Raw genomic sequence first — 19,332 nt, 5'->3', positions numbered from 1 at the left:
GGAATATTGATCTCTAAAGTTGCAGCTAGGCTACATTACTAATTCCACTTCCAATGTACAATTTCCTCAACTCAAAAAAGTGTTTTGAACTTTCTCCAGCACTTCCAATATAGTTTTGCATGACTCTTCTTCACATTCGTGGTTCTGAAAGGTAATTGCTTTTCATTATTTCCTTACGAATAGGTTTTCTCAGTACTTTGCACTAACGTAAAGCTCAGATTAATCATTAACTGCTTAATTAATCCCTTCCAACTTCCCTGTAAAGTAGATTAAAAATATATATCTTGTGTTTTGCAGAAGCTACGTGAAACTTTTTCCCCCCAAGAAATGGTTTACAGTTCTTTAAGTCAATATACAGCCTCAAAATTTTATGTAAAGTGTCTAGGGAACACACACACTTTCTGTTTCAGCATGAAAGTGGAATCTCCCTGACAGGTTCTAGCATTAGGATAACAGAAAAGACAAGGCAGAGAGAGGCAGGCAGCAAAATTTTCCACACTTCTAAAATCAACCACTGAAATTTTGAGAGAAAACCTCTCCAGCATTTTGCTTTTCATTATGTTTAATGCAAAGCAAGCACAACTAAAGAAATCACTTGTTTGGTGCTTGCCATTTGCCAATGCTGCAGCAGTCCCCTAACCATAAGGGATTCCCCAGACTTCCCCTGGGTGAAGGCTGGCAACCAGTAGTCCCCACACAAGGTCAAAAGATCCAAAGATATGATCATGGCATGCCACAGCCAGGTGCAGAGGTCAGGAATGTTTAGCTTCCCACCTTGCACTTATTTATTATTCTATTACAGCAAGGCTTGATTGCCTAGTTAACGTTTCCACTCAAAGCCACAGTGGGGCCCAAAAGCACCCTGCTAGTGTCGGGGAGGCACTGAGATTGAGGAATACGTAGCACTGGGGTTGAGGGGTTGTAGCTGAAGAGCTCAAATGGGCAGAGAAGTTCTCTGGTGGAGACAGCCCAGCCACAAAAGACTGTGTGTGATATTGCAGCCCAACCAGCCATGAGACCAAGCTGTTTTGTCCATAGCAAGCCTCTTCCTAGCAGGAGACTGCCATATTCCTATATAAAAATCTTTTTGAGCTGACAAGGAAAAGGCAGTAGCAGAGCTGAAGAGTAGAGCATAGAGAAAAGCCAAGGCAGACTGGGGGTGAAGGGAGGAGAGGAGCAGAGTGGCAGGTGGGAGATCCAGGCAACACCAGGACCTCTGCCTCTTTGTGGCTTTATATAAGCACCTTCATGCTGACAGCATGACTATACCTCTTAAACCTAGCAGGTCTTTTATGTAGTAAATCATCTCAGAAAAGAAGTTTCCTTAACTATTCTGCAGTGCCTGGGTCCCATAGCAGGTCTCAGTCCTTCACTGTTTCATCTGCACTGAGACAGCATTAAACACATCCCAAAAGCTAGGAGATTGACATCTTGCCCTGCTCTTTTTTCCTCAGCGGGTATCTTTCTGGCTTCCAGATTTTCCTTAAATCTAGTCATTGGGTATTGGTCCACTATATCTGGGAGACCTTGACAATGTCCCTGCATCAAAACTCATTACAGTTTGGCTTCCCATCCTTTCTTTGACTTGTCCTTCGTTTTCCCCACATCCACATCTCAGTTGTCCTCTTGATCCCTTTCTCCCATGGGCACCTTCCCGCCTTCTTGGCCCTGTCCATTAGGTATAAGGACACTTTTTTGTCCTAATCTAATTTTCTACATGCAACTTCTCTCTTACAGTGATTGTGCGCAGAGAAAACTAACATCTGAAAATAGGTTAGGATGGCAGAAAGTAAAGGTAATGATCCTGCTAGCAGGTGCAAACACCCTTGGCCAAAACATCTTCTTATGTCTTTATTAGCTAGATTCAGTTCCATCTTTAAGTCCATGTTTCCTCCACCTGTTCAGCCCTTTCTTTTAAGCTGAAACTGGCTGAGATGGGAGCAGTTATTCCCCTAGTATCCGTTCAGTACCTAGCACACGTGGCCTGGCCTCGTTACTTCTCAGAAAGGTTTTCTGGTTGTTCAGCTCTTTCTTTGGCAAGGCTCTTCTTACTGCTCAGAAACCCCCCACACCATGGTAAAATCTGGTGAAATCTCGCACTCTTGGCAGCTCAAGACAAGGTTATTCTCTGGAAAACCCTAAGGCTTTCCATATCTCAGATTTTCTAAAGTGTTCTCTCAACACCCCATGTTGAGTTCTGAGCTTCCAATTCCTTAGTTGTGTGCCCAAAACAGGATCCGAACTCATGAAAACATGAAATTTGCAGCTCATGCAGACCACCACGTAAAGCATTTTATAGGTGACTAGCACACAAAACAACATGGTAAATCTCATAAAGGGAAGACTTAAAAGTGACCTGTCCAGGACAGGTGATTCTCAGCAACTAGGTAGGAAAGCTTCTGTGAAGTGTTACATAGGATGAATTTGGTTTGTCCTTGGAGAAAATTGGAGCACAAATTCTAGCTGTTCTGAGACAGTTATAGAAATTCAGAAAGCTTTTTATTTCTACAAATGAGATGATGTAGCATTCTTCTGAGGCCGTAATGCAATCCTGATAGGCTTATACAGCAGATTTCCATAAACACTGTGTCTGAAGTCATCACCACTTAATGCCTGGTGTTCTGAATGATGGTAAATATGAGGTCTGGGGGAGAGAAGTGGTGAATGCAGTATTTGGCATACAACAAAAGAGCCTTCTATGGGATATATACACATATATACATAGACATAGATACATATTTTTATATATTCCATAGAAGTTCTAAGAAGCCAATTAGCAATAATGAGCCTATTCTATCGTAAGGCACATAATTTGTGTCCACTGTACGCTAACGATAAATTTCACAAGCAAAAAATTGCCCTCTGAAGCTCCATTACAGAGCTCTTAATCCATTATCCATGGCACAAAAATATTTATTTTAGTCCAGTTAGAGCAAGCTTTTGCGCCTCGCTACACACACCAGTTTTTAGCACATTTAGAACACTAGCCCATTTTATATGACATAAAGAAATATATCTGGCATTACTTGTTTTAAAGTGGTGCAGGCATATTAATCCACACATCTACCCTAGTGGAAATTCTCTCTTTCTCCCTTTTTTTTCCCCCTCCCAGTGCTAATAAAGTTTCTATAATAGTGACCAGCAAATATAATAAGCATGCAGGGGCTGATTCTGATCCTGTTGTATATCAGATATTCCTCCATAAAAGTCAATGGCATGAAGTCAGCATAAAGCCACTTAAGTGAGACAGAGGTTAAGCTTAAAGGGAAATATCTCAAACAGCCTGAACTCAAGCTGTGGATTCTCAGATTTTTCCAAAGCTAAATAAGGACAGATTTGTTCTCAGAAATTTGCATTTATTGAATTAGAAAATTTTCTTTAACGTAAATAATTTCTGGAGATGTGAAAATGCATATGCATCAGCATTTTCAATTGAATGAGAAGATGTTGAAATCTGGTCATGTGAACAAGTGACCTTTCAGGCTGTGGTCAAACTGAAAATATGTTTTGTTTTGGGTGGATGTGAAACTAAAACAGTTACAAGAAAAACATCCAAACTGGAGAAAAAGGGTGAAATAGGCAGCTCATGCTAAATTAGTTAAAAATATAGGATTTCAGGTTTTGATCCTTACTTTTCTTAGGGGGAAAAAAAAAATTAAGCACTTTTCCTGAACAAAACCATTGAAAGAAAAAGTAATAGATTATTATTTTTTTAAATATGAAGACTTATCAAAATATTTTAATTCCTAGGAATTCTCTTCCCTAATCTCTTTGATCCTCAAAAAACTAACACTAAATATAACCCAAATTCATAAAAATGTTCACTTACCTACTGCTTCCTTTCCCCTTAAAAACTAAGTGTTAGTAAATAAGCATTAACTTCCTCTCCGTATACATACAGAAGTAAATTTCAATCAAGCTATAAGGATCACAGCTACAATCTTACCAACATATACTTGTGCTGTACTTAGTCCTGAGCGTGTGGCTAGAGGGGTGTCATTGTAAAAGCGAGCTCAGGTTTCCTATTTGGTGTATGGGAGGAGTAAAATATATATTGCTCAAATTAAAAGTGGATAAAAAGTTTTACCCATGTTTACCCTCAACTACACCATTATAGGAGCAACCCTCCAAATCAAGGAGCGCTCACATGGACCACCTCCAGCACATGTATGTTGGCAGGATTGGGGTCTAGAGGTGTAAAATTGAAGGTCATGTTCCTTAGCAAAATGTAACCCAAATGATGAAAAAGGTGCTGCTGAGATGATTTTGGACATAACAGTTCAGGGGGTATTAGGATGAGCAGAGCCCTGGTACAAAGGGATGCTACCAGGCTAGACTGAACTGCAGCACAGACCAAGTGGAATGGATTAAGATATTCACTTGCAATTTTCAGCACAGATATTTCAGAATTTTGAAGGAATCTCATTTTTCACCTCTGTATGGTATAACTGACCACACTGTGCTTTGTTTTATTAATCTCCTGAGTGGCCCATCATTTCAGATGAGAAATGAGGAGAAAATTCATTCTTTAGAAGAACTGGAAAATGACAAGAATTTTTGCCCAGATCTGGGTATTAGATACCAGTATAGCATTTTGCTATTGTAACGAGTTTTATATAAGCGATTGTATATTGTCTGGTGCTTCAGTACTGATGTGTGTCTTTACCAGTAGAACTGACTTAGCTTCTTGTTTCCAAGTTTTATGATAATAAAAATGCAAGTTAACTAATGTGACAACTTCTGATCCTGATCCACTTCCAAAAACACTAACCAAATAGCATACTTAAGAGTGATTAGCTAATACAGCCAGATAATGCTGATGTATAAGAAACCTATTTTGTTTTGCGTTAACACGTGAATGATAGTTACTTTGTACATGGTTAGAGATCCCTCATCAGAGTGAGCTCAGACTCAGACTTTCCCCCAGGGGCTCACAGGGACTTGCATTTCAAAAGGCAAAATGTAAAGGTTGAGCAGATTTTCTTTTTCAATTCTTTTCCCCTTTGTGGTGTAGGGAACAGCTGGTTCCCTCTTTTTGTTATTTCTTAGTCTTTGAAAAAGGAAGTCCTACAGAAAAGCAGTGCTCATCAGAAACTGCATCGTAGCTGTACTCTCATCTCGCCGAGTCAGGGAGCGATGCTCCCCGCTGAGCACCCAAGGGAGGCAGGAACCACGTTATCCCAGCCACCTTCGAAAATCAATACCTGGCCAAAAAGCCAGGTTTGCCCTATCTACAACCATACATAAGAGTGCCTTGGCAGCTTGGGAATTGAGTGTTTCCAGTTGCTCATCTCCTAGCTGCCAGGCACAACCCAGATAGGAAATTTTGGCCAGATGAGGGTCAAAGTCTTGTTTGAAGGCAGCAGAGCTCTGGGCACCCGTAGCCCTGTTCTAGCTTGAGCTTTGCAGTCCTTACACTTTCAGCATAATAGCAGCAGCATCCACTGGATATGTATTTCTTATCTTAGATGGTGTTATCTTTAATTTTTGTGCTGCCAAGAATGCAAGTTCTTTCTTTCCACTCTAGCAGAACTGAGAAACGTTCGCCCCTTGGGTATATTATTTTGTATTTCCACAATTTCTGTTGTTTCCCTGGCTTGAACTCAGAGTATCATATTTAAATTGCTTCAGAAGAGGCTTCTGGTTTCTGGCTCCATGCTCTGAATCAAGGAAGGTTTTCACTTGAAAACTCTGATGAAGGACATATGTTTACTCTGGTTTCCAACCACTTGCAAATACCTGAGATGCTTTGTTAGGCTGTGGGTGGCAGCCTCTGTAGATCAGCCAAGAGTTAATTAGACAGTAGGAATCAGATTGCTTTCTTCTATAACACCAAAAAGATGTTTTTTATTTTTAAATCCAATAGCTACCTCAAGTTTAAAAGAATAGTAAAAGCAAATTATATTTTTATTATTATTATTTTCTGTTTTAACTCAAGCTAAGCAGAATTCACTTGTTTTACTGCCATTTTACTCTGTGCTTTGCACATCTAGGGTAATAGCTTGAGTTAACATCTTCTTTGTGGTCTAAATACACTGGCACATACACGCTAGCATTGTGCTTCATTTTGCCTACCTTTAATCGTACAGAAGGTGTCTATTAATAAATTTAGAAGCTCCCTCTCTAGTGAAGTGGAGGAAGAGATGCACATTTCTGAAAGGCTGTCCATGCTAGGGAAAGTGGTGATAACAGAGGTGCTTCTCTCCCAGGGCTGCAGGGGGATATACGTAGTATTTTTCTAGCTAAATGCAAGCAAGATGATAGTAGCGGCACTCAGTGAAAGTGATAATAGCACTGCACTGACTTTCTCAGATGTCTGGATAAAGCTGCCCAGCTACTGTTTGGGCAGGATCCTCATAGGGTTTAGTGTTAACAAATATATACGTGGGCACATATCTTGGGGGAAGGGAGAAGGTCACTTTCATACGATGAAGTTGTTACTCTATGAAATTCACCCTGCAGAGTAGGACACTACCCATGAGAGGCTAGTGTTCCCAGTTCTCATCTGTTGGCCAAGATGCCCAACCACAGCTGGATCTGCTACTTGCCAGCTTTGTTCTTGCATGAAGACCCCTTTTCCAAGCTGGGGACAAGTTCTATGTCACAATTAATATGTCCAGCTCTTGGGAAGAGCTTTGAGTTCGCTCTGGCAGGGCATGAAAACTTTGTCTCCTAAGCATCTTACAGAACGGAGCACAAGCTGAGATGAAGTGGAAGTGATCTGCATGCACAGGAAGGTCTTATGCTATAAAAATTTCAGCTCACGGGCAGGCAGCTGAACAAGGGCCGTGTTTTCTAACACACTCAGCATCTGTCAGACAGGTTCTCAAAGGAAATGAGGACTCCATTGTTCAGTTTCTTTTTGAGACCTGGTGCCAAACCTGGGTATGAATCTCTTCAAAAGTGCAAAAACAGGAGCCAGGTTTGTCAACAGTGACAGTTCAAAATTGATTTTGCCTTATAAATATTATTGCTAAATCCTTTGGAACAGCATGAAAGGCATTGCCTGAGAAGTTATAACCCAGTTGATTAAGCACCATAAGTCAGGAGTGTTTGGGGGTTTTGCTGAATTATGAACTAAACTAGTGTTCCAGATGCTCTCATTCTCGCACAAATCAAGCTATGTTCTTTCTTTGATTGTAGAGTTTTATATTAAAACGTCAAAAATGCACTGAAAATGTTTGCTGCATATTTATTGGTACTGTACATATAGATGTCTTAATTTTATGTTAGAGAAATTGTAAAAATCGTGGTATAAAGTTTAGATCTATTATACTTAACGGCTATTTCTTTTAGAAAATAGCTTTGATGACTTCTGACAATGAAGTTATAAATAATTCTTTAAAACATGCTTTGTGTCTTAAAGCAAAAAATAAAAGCATTTCATTTGATTCATATTTATTCCTGAGTCTGTCTTTATTCTAATAAGCATCCACCAAGTGCTCATATTTACGATTGGGAAGGGCAGACATTCACCCAAGCCAAAGTGGTTGAAGTGTACTGTGTATTGTGTGTTATACATGCTTTCTCAGATGTGCAGGGGTTTTGTATCTAAGCTATTAATCACATACAGAATACACACACAGAAAATTAGTAATCCTAACATTTCCAGAACAGTGAAATTCAGCCCTATTTACCCGAGAAAAAGTTTCAGTCATTTTTGTGAGCCTGCATTTTAAGGTCTTTAATTAGAGAATTTTGCTCCAGTGACATATGACTGAGTACTGGGACTGTAATTTTCAATTCCACACAGATATATTTTTTTTTCTCTCTAGGCAGAACTAGCTGAATCTAACCCTCACTTTTAAGAGTGCCTAACTCTTGCTGACAATATTGCCTCCCCAAAATAAAATAATAAAAAAAAAATTGTCGAGTCCTAAAGACAATGTACCTTGCTTTGGAATGAAAAACTCCCATTTAACTTTCTGCTCGACAATAAGACGACTATTTAGTAAAACCTCACTGTGTTTTGAGATTTCTTTAGAATTTCAGAACATTGAGCAGAACAGCATTTATGATTCAGAAAATAGGACTTCATGTGGATTAACTAAATTCCTAAGTCTCACAATAGGATCCATTTGACCAGCCTCATCAATTGCTATTTCTGTAAAAAACACCAAAAGGAAAAAATATTTCTGTTTTCTATGGAAATTAATTTTGTTCATGGGTGTCAGCTAAAATGACAAGGGTGGCTCCAACCTGCAGTCTGCAAGTCAGGTGTTAGTCTGGCTTCTTCTAAAGCCCAACAGAGATGGGGTGACTCTCTCGGGGACCATCTCCCTTTCTCTGTTAATTCTAGAGAGCTCAGAAACATTTCAGCACAGCTGAGGTTGAGAAGTAGGAATCACACCCTTAGCGTTGTTTCTGAGCTGAATTGTCCTGCACCTCTTATCCCTGCTCACAATGGAACAACAGTAATAACAGAGTCAATAAATAAGATTACGATGCCTGTTTCTCCATCTGTACAGCAATTTTATATTAGATTATATTATTAGATTATGATTTTAGATTATTTAGATTATCTGCCTGTTTGGTTGGGCAGCTCTGTTTGTGGCTCCCAGAAAAGTCAGCTCAGCATTCCTAAGAACCAGAGACTGAAGCTGGCTACTACACCAGCCCATGTGGCTGTTCTCCTTCAACAATAAACATGACAGCAAAGCATCCGGCTTTCCCCATTCCCTCCCCCCCTTATTTCATGAGAATAAACTCAGTTAAATATGAAAGCACTGTCCTATATGCCAGGAGGGAAAGAGGTTCATCATTCCCTGCTGATGGTCCAGCCAGTTGATGACTGTAAAGGCACACCAACATCTCCCTGAGTTTTGAGTTGATCTTTGCAGACAGGATATAGAGGCACATGTCTGCCTGCAGAGACCAAAGTGGAAGAGATCTGTTAAGACATAATCAAGCAAACATCTGCCAGGGCATGATCTATGAAATCACACAAAATAGATGTTTGCTCAATACATTTCCCTTCTCTCGTCAGTGCCTGAAACCAAAGGATGAAAAAGTACAACCTTTCAAAGAGATGGTTAGCAGCAAGTGTTGGCCATGCCCTAGCCCTTTAGCAAGATGACTTCACTTTTTGCAGAAAAGGAAGTGGGACATCTGTATGTAAATCAGGGGAATCTCTAGAACAAAAACAAGGAGATATGAAACAACTTTTTGCTATAGCAGTGGGACTGTTCCTCTTTGCTACTGAATTATCTGGTGAGAAGGTAGGAAAGATGTTACAGCATGTGGAAAACTCCAGTATCTGTGTTCAAATCTCTAGGTCCACCAAAACTAGACAGTCCCTAGGGCTCTGCTACCACTACCTTATGCATGGCGGCATCTCATTAGTTTACCATCAGAGATCATCCCTTTCTACTTCTTTAATAGAGGAGGTGAGGTAGGAGGATTGAAATGGACCTTTTCTTTACTCATAGGCTGCAGCTAATTCTCACATAGGCTAAAAACATAGGACTGATCTCCTGCATATCACATTATTACTGACCCTCTACAGTCATAAAGTTTGATGGTTATTCATTAGGCATGTTCTGTTCAGCAACCCTGCTATTCCTTACCCCAGCTTCTCAATTACAGTCCCAATTTCAAGAAGGTATTTATGCACCCATTCGAAGCCAAGTGTGTAACCACAAACCATGTTTTTGTCAAGCATAGCTTACTACGGGAGTATTTTCTTGCCTCCACAGGGCACCATGAGGTCATGCTTTCAGGTTGTAATTGCAGCAATTACAACACTTCTTTAAAGAGGTTTCACTTTATTTATTCTTGTGGAAGGTTCCTGAGATGTAGGTGAGCAAAACCCCACTATTTTTAGGGCAACTATGTTGGGTATAGAAGAGTGCTGCCACAGTGGCCACAAGGAATTTTCATGTCATTTCTTCCCAGAAAAGTCTTACTGCATCACAGGGTGGATCTCCTAAGCAATAAAGCAAACTATCACGCTACACCAGCACCTGCTCTATACCTTCTGGAGAATTCCAGAGGAAGGCACACACGCTATGAGCATGGCTGCAGTGAGTCGGCTGTGACAGCAGTGCCACCAATACCCTGCAGACAGGCAGCAAGGACTGCTTCCACCTGCACTCTATTTTCCTGTATTTTCTGTAACCCAGTCAGATCACCACACACCCTGAGCAAGGGAAAGGGGACACCAGGCAGGCTCCTGGGCCACCCCAAGACCAGCAGTTCTGAGCTATGCTATTTCTCCACCCTCCCTTTAAACATGCACATTGCCAGGACGCAAAGCTTCAAATGCTAAAGCTAACTATCATGATTTCATAGTTAATGGGTTTATGCCCACCTTCTGGTGGGCTAAGAAGCTAACTAATAACTTCCTATGTTGGAGCTGTGGAACCTCAAGATAGTCTCTAGTTTCTACCCCCTCTACTATCCCTTCAGAAGGAACTGGGTGCCCCCACTCCAAGGATTCCCAAGGTCCCTCTGCTCCCACACAGGACATCTTTCCTTATGCAGTAGAGGATACAAATTGGACTATTTTACCTTCATTTTACATTAAGGGCTGTCTAATGTCAAATCTGGTAGAACCAAACCAAGGCTCATTCATTTAGGTTTAAGTTTACACACCTTAGAAATCAGCAGAAGACTAACATCTTCAGCTCATACTTCACAAAACACTCCTAGTTCTCTCTGAAGGGCTCTGATAGTCTTTATTTGCCTCAGGAATCACTACCCCAGCATATGGGAACATCCCACCTTCAGTGACTTTCCCCAAGTCGTGGGTAAGCAACGCTCTGCCATGCAGAGGCAAAAAAAACCCAATAATATTTTAATCTATTACAAGTACAGTACTGGCAGTGGGCAGTACATTCAGCTCAGGATTCATCTCCAAAAACACTTTGGCAAAATAAGAGGTTGGTATGAGGAGATAGCAGCTTCAGTGGAAGTTCTTGGAAACAGTTTGTCCACTCAAACCAAAACCAGACAGGATCCTCACAGTACTGGTTCCTCAGGCACAAGGGCCCCTTCCTGAAAGGCCTAACCACACTCCAGAGAGGCTCTCAGAGCCCCCGACCCTTCCTCCAAGGGTCTTGCCGCTAGAAAGTGATTCTTCTGAGCTGGAGCTTTCTACATGACAGGAACTGCAGGAGCCAAGAGCATTGCTAAGTCTACAGACAACTGGTAAGCAGCAGAAAGCACACGTCAGAGTAAGACCCAGGAAGGAACAATTTCACAGCCCCATCTTGCTTCTCCCCTGGTCTCCAGAGGAAGGAAGTACATGCCAAGGGAGCAGGCAGGAAGCACAGGGTGCTCTGCCCAGGCTCCCAGAGGGTGCACTGGGTGCACCATATCTCCCTTTGCCAAGCCATCCAGACATAGCCCATGCTTCCCAACAGGCGTGTTGGGATTGATACAAGCCATGCTGCCAGTCAGTAACACAGCAGACAGACAGAACATTCTCCCAATAAAGCAAAGACTGAAGACCCCTCCAGACATAGGAAACATCCTAAAATATCAGATCAACGGTCCATTGAGGCCAGTTCCTGAACAGCAGTGGCAGAAGATGCTGTTTAGGGAGAACACGGAGATGTTTCATTTCCCTCCTGTCCTTTTCCATCCATGCATCCATCATCCATTGCAATGATTTCAGAGGACACATCCATACCTATTCCCTTCAGCATTAAACTTGTGAATAACAGGTCCATGAACAGACTAATCACTTTCTAAATGAGTCGGTATTATTCATTCCTTCAGTTTCCTGTGGCAGATTCCTTAAATTCTTTGCCCACTGTGTAAGAGCATGCTCACCCGTTTCAACCTGAAGATGAGAACAGCCCTTGAGCCTGGGGCATCAGCACTTACCTGGAGCACAGGAGACGTGAGATCAGTCTAGTCTGAGACAGGTTCTCCTTTTTGGCTGAAGCTTTGCAACATGACAGTTGTGTGTCAGCAATCATGTTTCCAATTGTTTATTATTTGGCAACCTGTACCACATGAAAGAAACCTCATCAGAAGCCACAATCACACCCTTTCTCCCTCCCATAGGGATGCAAGTGGCCAACCTGTGGATCTTCTTGGCTACCAGACTGGTTCTGGAGCCACATGAATTAGCATGGGTGCTAATAACCCACAGACTGGCTGGCTTACTGCACCATATGAGGCCACCCTCCACTGAGCAGAGAGCCTTGTGCCAAAGGGACTACAAGGACAACTTTAGTCAAAGAGGTCATGAGCAAGTGACAGGGTCAGCTAGCTTCCAGTCTTCAGTAAAAAACCACCACTGAGCAAATGTTATTTCTTTTTACCCTTCCATCCCCCTATTCATATATGTCATTCATCTCTGAACTGTGAGACAAAGAGAAAATAGAGATCAGCCAGGATATTGCTGGCTTGTCACTATTTTCCCCTTTGTGGGCTTTTCCAATCTGGCTTTTCAGTTAAAAAAAAATATTTCTTATTTTCTTTCCCTTTTTCCCTCTTCACTGTGGGACAGGCAGTCACAAAGCCAGGGAAATCTGGGAGCCCACCCTGCAGTTCTTTGAGAGCCATGCTCCAGGGACTAGGGAGGAGCGTGGTAGAGGGCTGCTATCTGCCACAGCTCAGCCTTCCCACACAGCAGGGATTTACAAGGAATTTCAGAAACCACACCAATAGGCTCAGACCGCAGAATGACGTCTCCTTGCTCACTCTGTAGTCATCACTATTGATTATTTACTGGATAAAGACCAGAGAAAGTCTTTGGCTGAAGCAGCAAAGCACTGTCTCGACTCAGAGTCACATGCAACAGGAAACATCACACAAGCATGAGCCTCAGCTATTGAGTTACTTGAATGTTTTTTTCTCGGGTACTTAAAGGAGCCGGAGCTAACTAAGTAGCTAAACAAGTAAATAAATATGACCATAAGCAGTCAGGCTCCCTCAGCTTCCCTTACAACCACCCCAAATAATACATTAGGCCTCAGCTTCCCTCCATACCTTCAGGGATCAGCACATCCAGACACCTGAGCCCCACTACACACCAAAGCACCTACTGCAGACTCCTGCCCTATAAAAACCCACCCCCAACACAACCACCTTCCTTTCCCACTCCCCCTTTCATCTTCCTCTCCAACGAACACACCTGCAGGAACAGAGCAAGGTGGGGCTAATTGAGCCAATTAGCTCTCATTAACACCTTCTTGACCACCCTGTCAGCCCACCTGCATGTGTCACTCCCTGGGAGGAGTTCCCCAACTCAACACAGGCTCTGGGTCTCTCTGTACTGCACCTTCCTTTTCAGGAAAATACAACAGTTGACAAAACCACACCGAACTGCTTAAGCACTGCTTTGGTGCTTTCCATAGTCTTCTGAGATACCTAGGGTCCCTCTCCTCCACTGCATGAGCCCAGCCTCCAAGCCACGGGCAGGTTCCCATTCCTGTAATTACTTTTCCACCTGCATGTTTGGTCCAATGTGGGTGCAGTGAAGAGGAACCTGCCATTAGACTTCTACACCCTCCTTGCAAATGATACCCTGATCCCCATCCACAGATGTCAAAAGTCTCTCCCTTCACAAGTGAGTTCCATGCTCTCAAAAAGAATATTTACTGCTTACATGGGAGGACATATTACTTGTAATTTACTCTTTATTTTCTCTGTCTTTACAGCCTTCCCTTTATGTATTTAAGGACCTAAAGTAGCACCCTGTAATACAGCAAAACTGCAATGTCCTATATGTGACAAATGGAATTAGTTACCGAGAATGACTTCCAAACACCACTGTGTGTTCTGAGGCAGTCACCCAAAATATTACTTGTTTTCTTTGGAATAACTGATATATTCCCAGAAAATCAGGACCTTTTCTGGCTGTTTACTCAGAGGAGGTACTTATTTAACCGGACTCACTTGGTCTGCATCAAGAGAGTATCTGAGGCTCATTAGCGAATTTATCCTTCTATCATTCCTATAAGATGGGGAAAGGCCGTTTTTGCAAATGAGGAACTATGAACACACTAAATGGCTCGTCTGGAGTCACACAGGAAATTTGTGGTGGGGAAAGAAAAGGGAATCAGATAGGTCTTCCAAGGTCCCCAACTTGTCCCCTAACCTCTTCCCTGTCCCCTGGCACCTGGTGGGGGGGTTGTTGGTCAGGGGATAGTGAGAGCCCCTGCCCGTGTAGCTGGTCTTGCAGAGACTGTGCAGAGATCCCCCTTCCGCACAGGTTGAGCCAGTGGTGGACACTGCTGTCACCCTGCTCTGCAGCACGGGCTGTGCATCCACCCACCTCCAGCCACCGAAAAGCATCGCTTGAGTGAGAAGCAGGAGCAGACGGGCGAAGGAGCCCAGGAAAACCAAGCCCAACCTCCTCCGGGGCCAGCACAGAGCCTGGACCTTCACTTGGGTGCCCTGATAGTTGGTTATCAGCAACAAAAATACATTTGGAAATACAGAGTGGAAAAATCTCCAGCCTGGCTCCCAGGCACCACGCTGGGGCTGGGACCAACTGGCTCTACAGCATGCACGGTCCTTACACCAAATACCCTTGGGACTGCCTGTTGTCACTTAAAAATACTCTCTGCTGAGGGAAATACGCTGCACTCAGGAAAGCTGTCATACATCTCCCCACACTCCTGCCTGGTTTGTTGGCTGTCCCCATGAGGAAACTGGAGGCAATGCTGGCAATGTTCCTCTCTGGAGGAAGGAATCCATCCCCTGCTGGAAACGTTGCATTAGAGAAAAAAAAAAGGAAACAAATGAGTTTTCAAAAGCAATTCTTTTCTAGTCACTAAATTATCATCTGGAGAGTTTTACTTTGAATTAATATGGGCTGTCTCTGCTCTAGGATTAACGTTATTGATCCAGTTCTTGATTACTGTCATCCATCTTTGTTCCTGGACTTATTATCATCCGTGCAGGGCAAAAGTCGCTATTTAGGAACTGCAATTTACAGTCGTACTCCAGAGAGTCACCAGCAAGGCAGCCATCAGCCTGCCAGCTGGCTGCAATGTCTTCAGGCCAGCTCGAGTTAACAGGGAGCAGTACCACGCAGGAGCTTTCAGGTGGGCAACACGTGGAGCCAGGCAGCCACCCAAAGCCTGCAGGGAGGGAGAGCCTTTCAGAGGTCAGGGGTTCCCCGACCTTTCCCCCGGGCTCATGCAAAACCACTGGAGTCACCCGGGCAGCAATAAATCCCACCTGCAGTTTCTTAGAGTAATAAATATCTGTCCCAGCTTCCAGATTTGTTGTGATGCGAGTGAACTTTTAAGAAGCATTTATTATCTAGTAAAGTGGCTTGATTTACTTTTAGCAATCCACGTTTCCCCCTGGTTATCCATTGCTGGTCCCCAGGACTGAGCCAGGAGTAGCACAGAGACAAGGAGACATCAGACCACGTTGCCATGCCATGGCAGGGCCTCCGAGGTGAAAACTAGTGGCATGAACCACCTTCAACAACTGTTGTAACAAGTAGGAGAGATGTGTGCCAGTGAATAATTACCAGGGGCTGTTCAGGAAAGCCATGTGAAGTCCCCTAAATAACGTTCCTATGAGTATTATGAGTGCCTGCACGTCACCCACCCTTACCCAGAGGGGACAGGCTGCCAGAGCCCGCACGCACACGTGGGCATCATGCAGAGAGAAGCCCTGATCCTCTCCCAGACCTCACACAATCCTACTGGTGTCAGAGGAGGTTTTCACACCGATGCAGACAACTTCATGTCAGCCCATAGCTCTCCTCACCCAGCTCAGTAGGAAATGCAAACTCCAGCTGTTGCTGCTGTCTGTCCTGAGCATCCAGATACCCCCTCCGAAGAAACCACATTGGTTTTGAGACAGCATTTATTCCCAGCTGTACTTCACCCGGGTATGATCTCAAGGCATGACTGGGTTACACTCTTGGACCCATTAATTATACGTAGCTCATGCAACAAGAAATGCTGCCGTGTGGTAAAAAGATCATCTCCTGTAAATATTTTGAGGCAAGGGAAGACTTGGCAACTTCTTTACTCAAGAGATCTGGCAGAAGAGATGAATTAGGACCCCAGATTCTGCAGTCTGCCAAACCAAACAGAAAAATCTGTGTTTGACTGTTCTTGCTCATAAACACCGTGCTCTTGCTCCCAGGAGAGCAGCCCCTGCAGCGGCAGCCCCTGCAGCATCTCTGCTCCTGATGTGCCACAGCCAGAAGAAAGTATTTGCCTTCTTGGAGCACCATGAGAGAGGGGAGGGGGGAAATCATTACAGAGGAGCCTGACTTCAGGGCTGGGGCTTATGGCAGGACAGACTCACCTCCTGTTCCCTGGGAGTTTTATGCAGACTATGCTCTGAATTTTCCAAGTAATTTTTGTTTTCATAGGAAGCTTTGGGATTAAGTGTCTGAAGTATTTTTTTCCTCGGTGATCTTCTTTTATTTGCCCAATATCCCTTAAAATAGAAACTACCTGAAAAATGTCTGACAAAGCCATAAATCCTGCACGTATTCAGTATGATATTAAGGTTGTTATTCTTTTGAGAGTTTTGGATGCTGGACTGAAGCTCTATTTTTGGCAAGACTTGCATCAGAACAGAATGTCTAATGCCGTGATTAAAGCCTGGATGACTGCTGGAGGGCTGGCTGCACGACAGCACGACTGGTGGCTCTGGACCATGCAAAAAGCCACCTGCACTTTAGCATCGGCCCTGAGCTGTGTGTCACTGGCAGCTGGGGAAGATGCAAAACAGGACCAACAGAGAAGGTCTATCCACTGAACGCTGCTCCGAGGAGAACATTGCTGAGCCTCAACAGTAAAAATGACATGCAGAAAGTCGCAGGTGATTGACAGGCTCAGCAGAGCACTGACCATGCTGTAGGAGACATGAGGATGTGGGAAGGATTCCCATTTTCCATCTAGTTTTAGCCTAAACTGGCCAAGAGTTTACGCACAGAGGTTCTTATAGGAGATCTCTCCTTGAGCAGCTCCTTGCTATCAATTTTGCCCTCCAATGTTTTTTTTTTAAGGATAAAATATTTCAAGGCATGCACCCCTAGGATGTTTGGTTTTTGACTCAGGGTCACTACATAAACAAAGCATGCTGAGCAAACTCAAAAAAAACCAAGGACAAACTCAAAAAAAACCCAAGGACTTGAAAAATTTAGACCCCCGGCTGTCCATCTCCTATGCACAGACAGACAAACAGACAAGCTGCCTGCAGTTCCCCGAGGACTGAGCACTGTAGACATCCCCAGGACCTCTTATCCAGGACCCCAGTGTGTCCTATCAGACAATCTCCCTTCCCTAAACTGTCTTAAGCAGAATTAAGGACTTGTTTGTTAAAGTTGGAGCTAAGACAACTATGCAAAGGAATGTGTTGACCATGGCAAAGACGGAGGAGAATGGGGTTAAGCACAGCACAGAAATACATGGAAATGGGTGGGAGAAAAGAAATGGGGCACCTGGTGGGCAGGATCTGGGAGCTGAAGCGTGGAGAGATTAAATCTGCTTCCACTCTACAAAATAAACACAAAGAAAAACCAAGAGCCGAATCTGAAATCTGAGCTCATGCTTCTCCTTCAAGACCAGTGTCCCTGAGCAAACTGCGATCTTCATTTTAGTATGTTCGTTTTGGGGTTTGTTGGGGTTTTTCTTTTGGTTCCCTGAGATGGGTGATTTCATTCAGCTAAAAACAAGCAGTTAGAAAGCGCATCAGGCTTTCAAAATGCAGCCCAGCGCCTTTGACACCTCTTCTCATGTAACAGACCCACGGAACAAGTGTAAAGCCTGAATCCTATGATTTCTCATCAAGAGAAAGCAAGAGGCTCTGGAAAACCCATGTGGTGGCAAGGATGTTGGGATGGCTTGCTCACCTGAGCGGAGCACTGGGAAGTGGAGAGCAGCGGAGAGCAGCACTGGTCTGTGAGCCACGCACTCAGACAGGGACCTGCCGAGCGGCTGCAGTCAGATCATGGTTTCCCCATCTCTGGTGGCAGAAACAGCTGTGTCCTGGTGAATTCTGCAGCTGGAGTTACAGAAGAGCTTTTTCTCCTGGGAAGTTACCTCTGAATCTCCCCGACACGCACAGGGCTGGCTCTGTGTTGTTTTAGTTAAAACCTGACATTTCAGAGTATGAGGCTTGGGAAAATGTGGTATTCACCCACAGGTACTGAAAACCTCCCTGTGCTGGCGTTCAGGAATCCTGCGTCCTTTCCCCATCTCTAAAAGTACTGTGCGATCTCCATGCAGTATACCTCACAGAGCTTGCCTGTCCTCTTTCAAATTCAACTTTGAAAAATACAGGGGAAAAAAATCTAAACCATAAACTCCTTTCTGTATTTACTCCTCAGGTAAAAGTCCTCACAGCTTTGAACCATTTAACCTTCAAACATGAAAAACTGTTTAAGCAAGGAGGGAATGACAGGTTGAATTCATACAAAGAAAGGTTTTTTTCTAAGCAAGTTTAATGATGGGAACACTGAGAGACTTGTGGCCTTGAAGTCCTGGTCTACCATACTCGAAAACAGAACTTCCACCCCAGGGCAATTTCTGACATTTGGTTTTTGTACCTTGATGTGGGATGAAAACTGAAAATATAGAAGTTCACTGAATAAAGGCACCCAAGAATTTTTTTCTTTGAAAAAGGTGAAACAAAAACTTCTGTAATTTCTAAAGAAATGTTTCCTTTCCAATGTTGATGTTTCAAAATGTCTCCCCAACAAATATTTTTCATTTAAATTCCCTTATCTTTAAACCAGAAGTTTTACACTAAACCAGGACGCTCCCATGAAAAATACCCAACTCAATGTATCACAGTGTCTCATTAGGATTATTGTTCTAGGTGACAAGATTTTATTCAACCTAGAGTTCAACATTAGATCCTGAATCCTAGTTAATGTCTTTCTTTTAATAAACATCTTCAAACCATGGCACAGAATCACCTAACATGTCACAAAGAAATAAAATTTGTGATTCTAATGGACTTAATACCCTCAAAATGTGTCTGTACTTTGGTACCACACCATCCAGTTCATACTGATTGACAATGAACAAACATTGCAGACCTCGAAGGAAAAGGTATTACATCGTGGAGAAGGTTTTTGTTAGCTTGATGCATACTCTTGCATCAACGGACAAGGAGCCAGAAAATGACTCACATTATTTGTCAGAGGAAGAAGCTTACAACTGAGAGCCCTGAACGTATAAAAAAATAAAATGAGAAAATGAGAAAGATTGGGAATTGTATCGGCAAGCAAACAAACAAACAAGCAAACCACAAAAACTTTTTAATTTTATGAGGTATTTTCCCCCAGAGTATCTTTTAGATCATCAAACAGAAAAAAAAGTAGAGAAACTTTTGGAAAGGCAAAGGAAAAATGATCTGGTGAATATGCAGAAGGGAAAGCCACCCACAAAA

Source organism: Nyctibius grandis, chromosome 16 (assembly GCF_013368605.1).
Source record: "Nyctibius grandis isolate bNycGra1 chromosome 16, bNycGra1.pri, whole genome shotgun sequence".
Taxonomy (NCBI): Eukaryota; Metazoa; Chordata; class Aves; order Nyctibiiformes; family Nyctibiidae; genus Nyctibius; species Nyctibius grandis.
The sequence above is the reverse complement of the archived record's forward strand: the minus strand, read 5'-3'. Positions refer to the sequence as shown.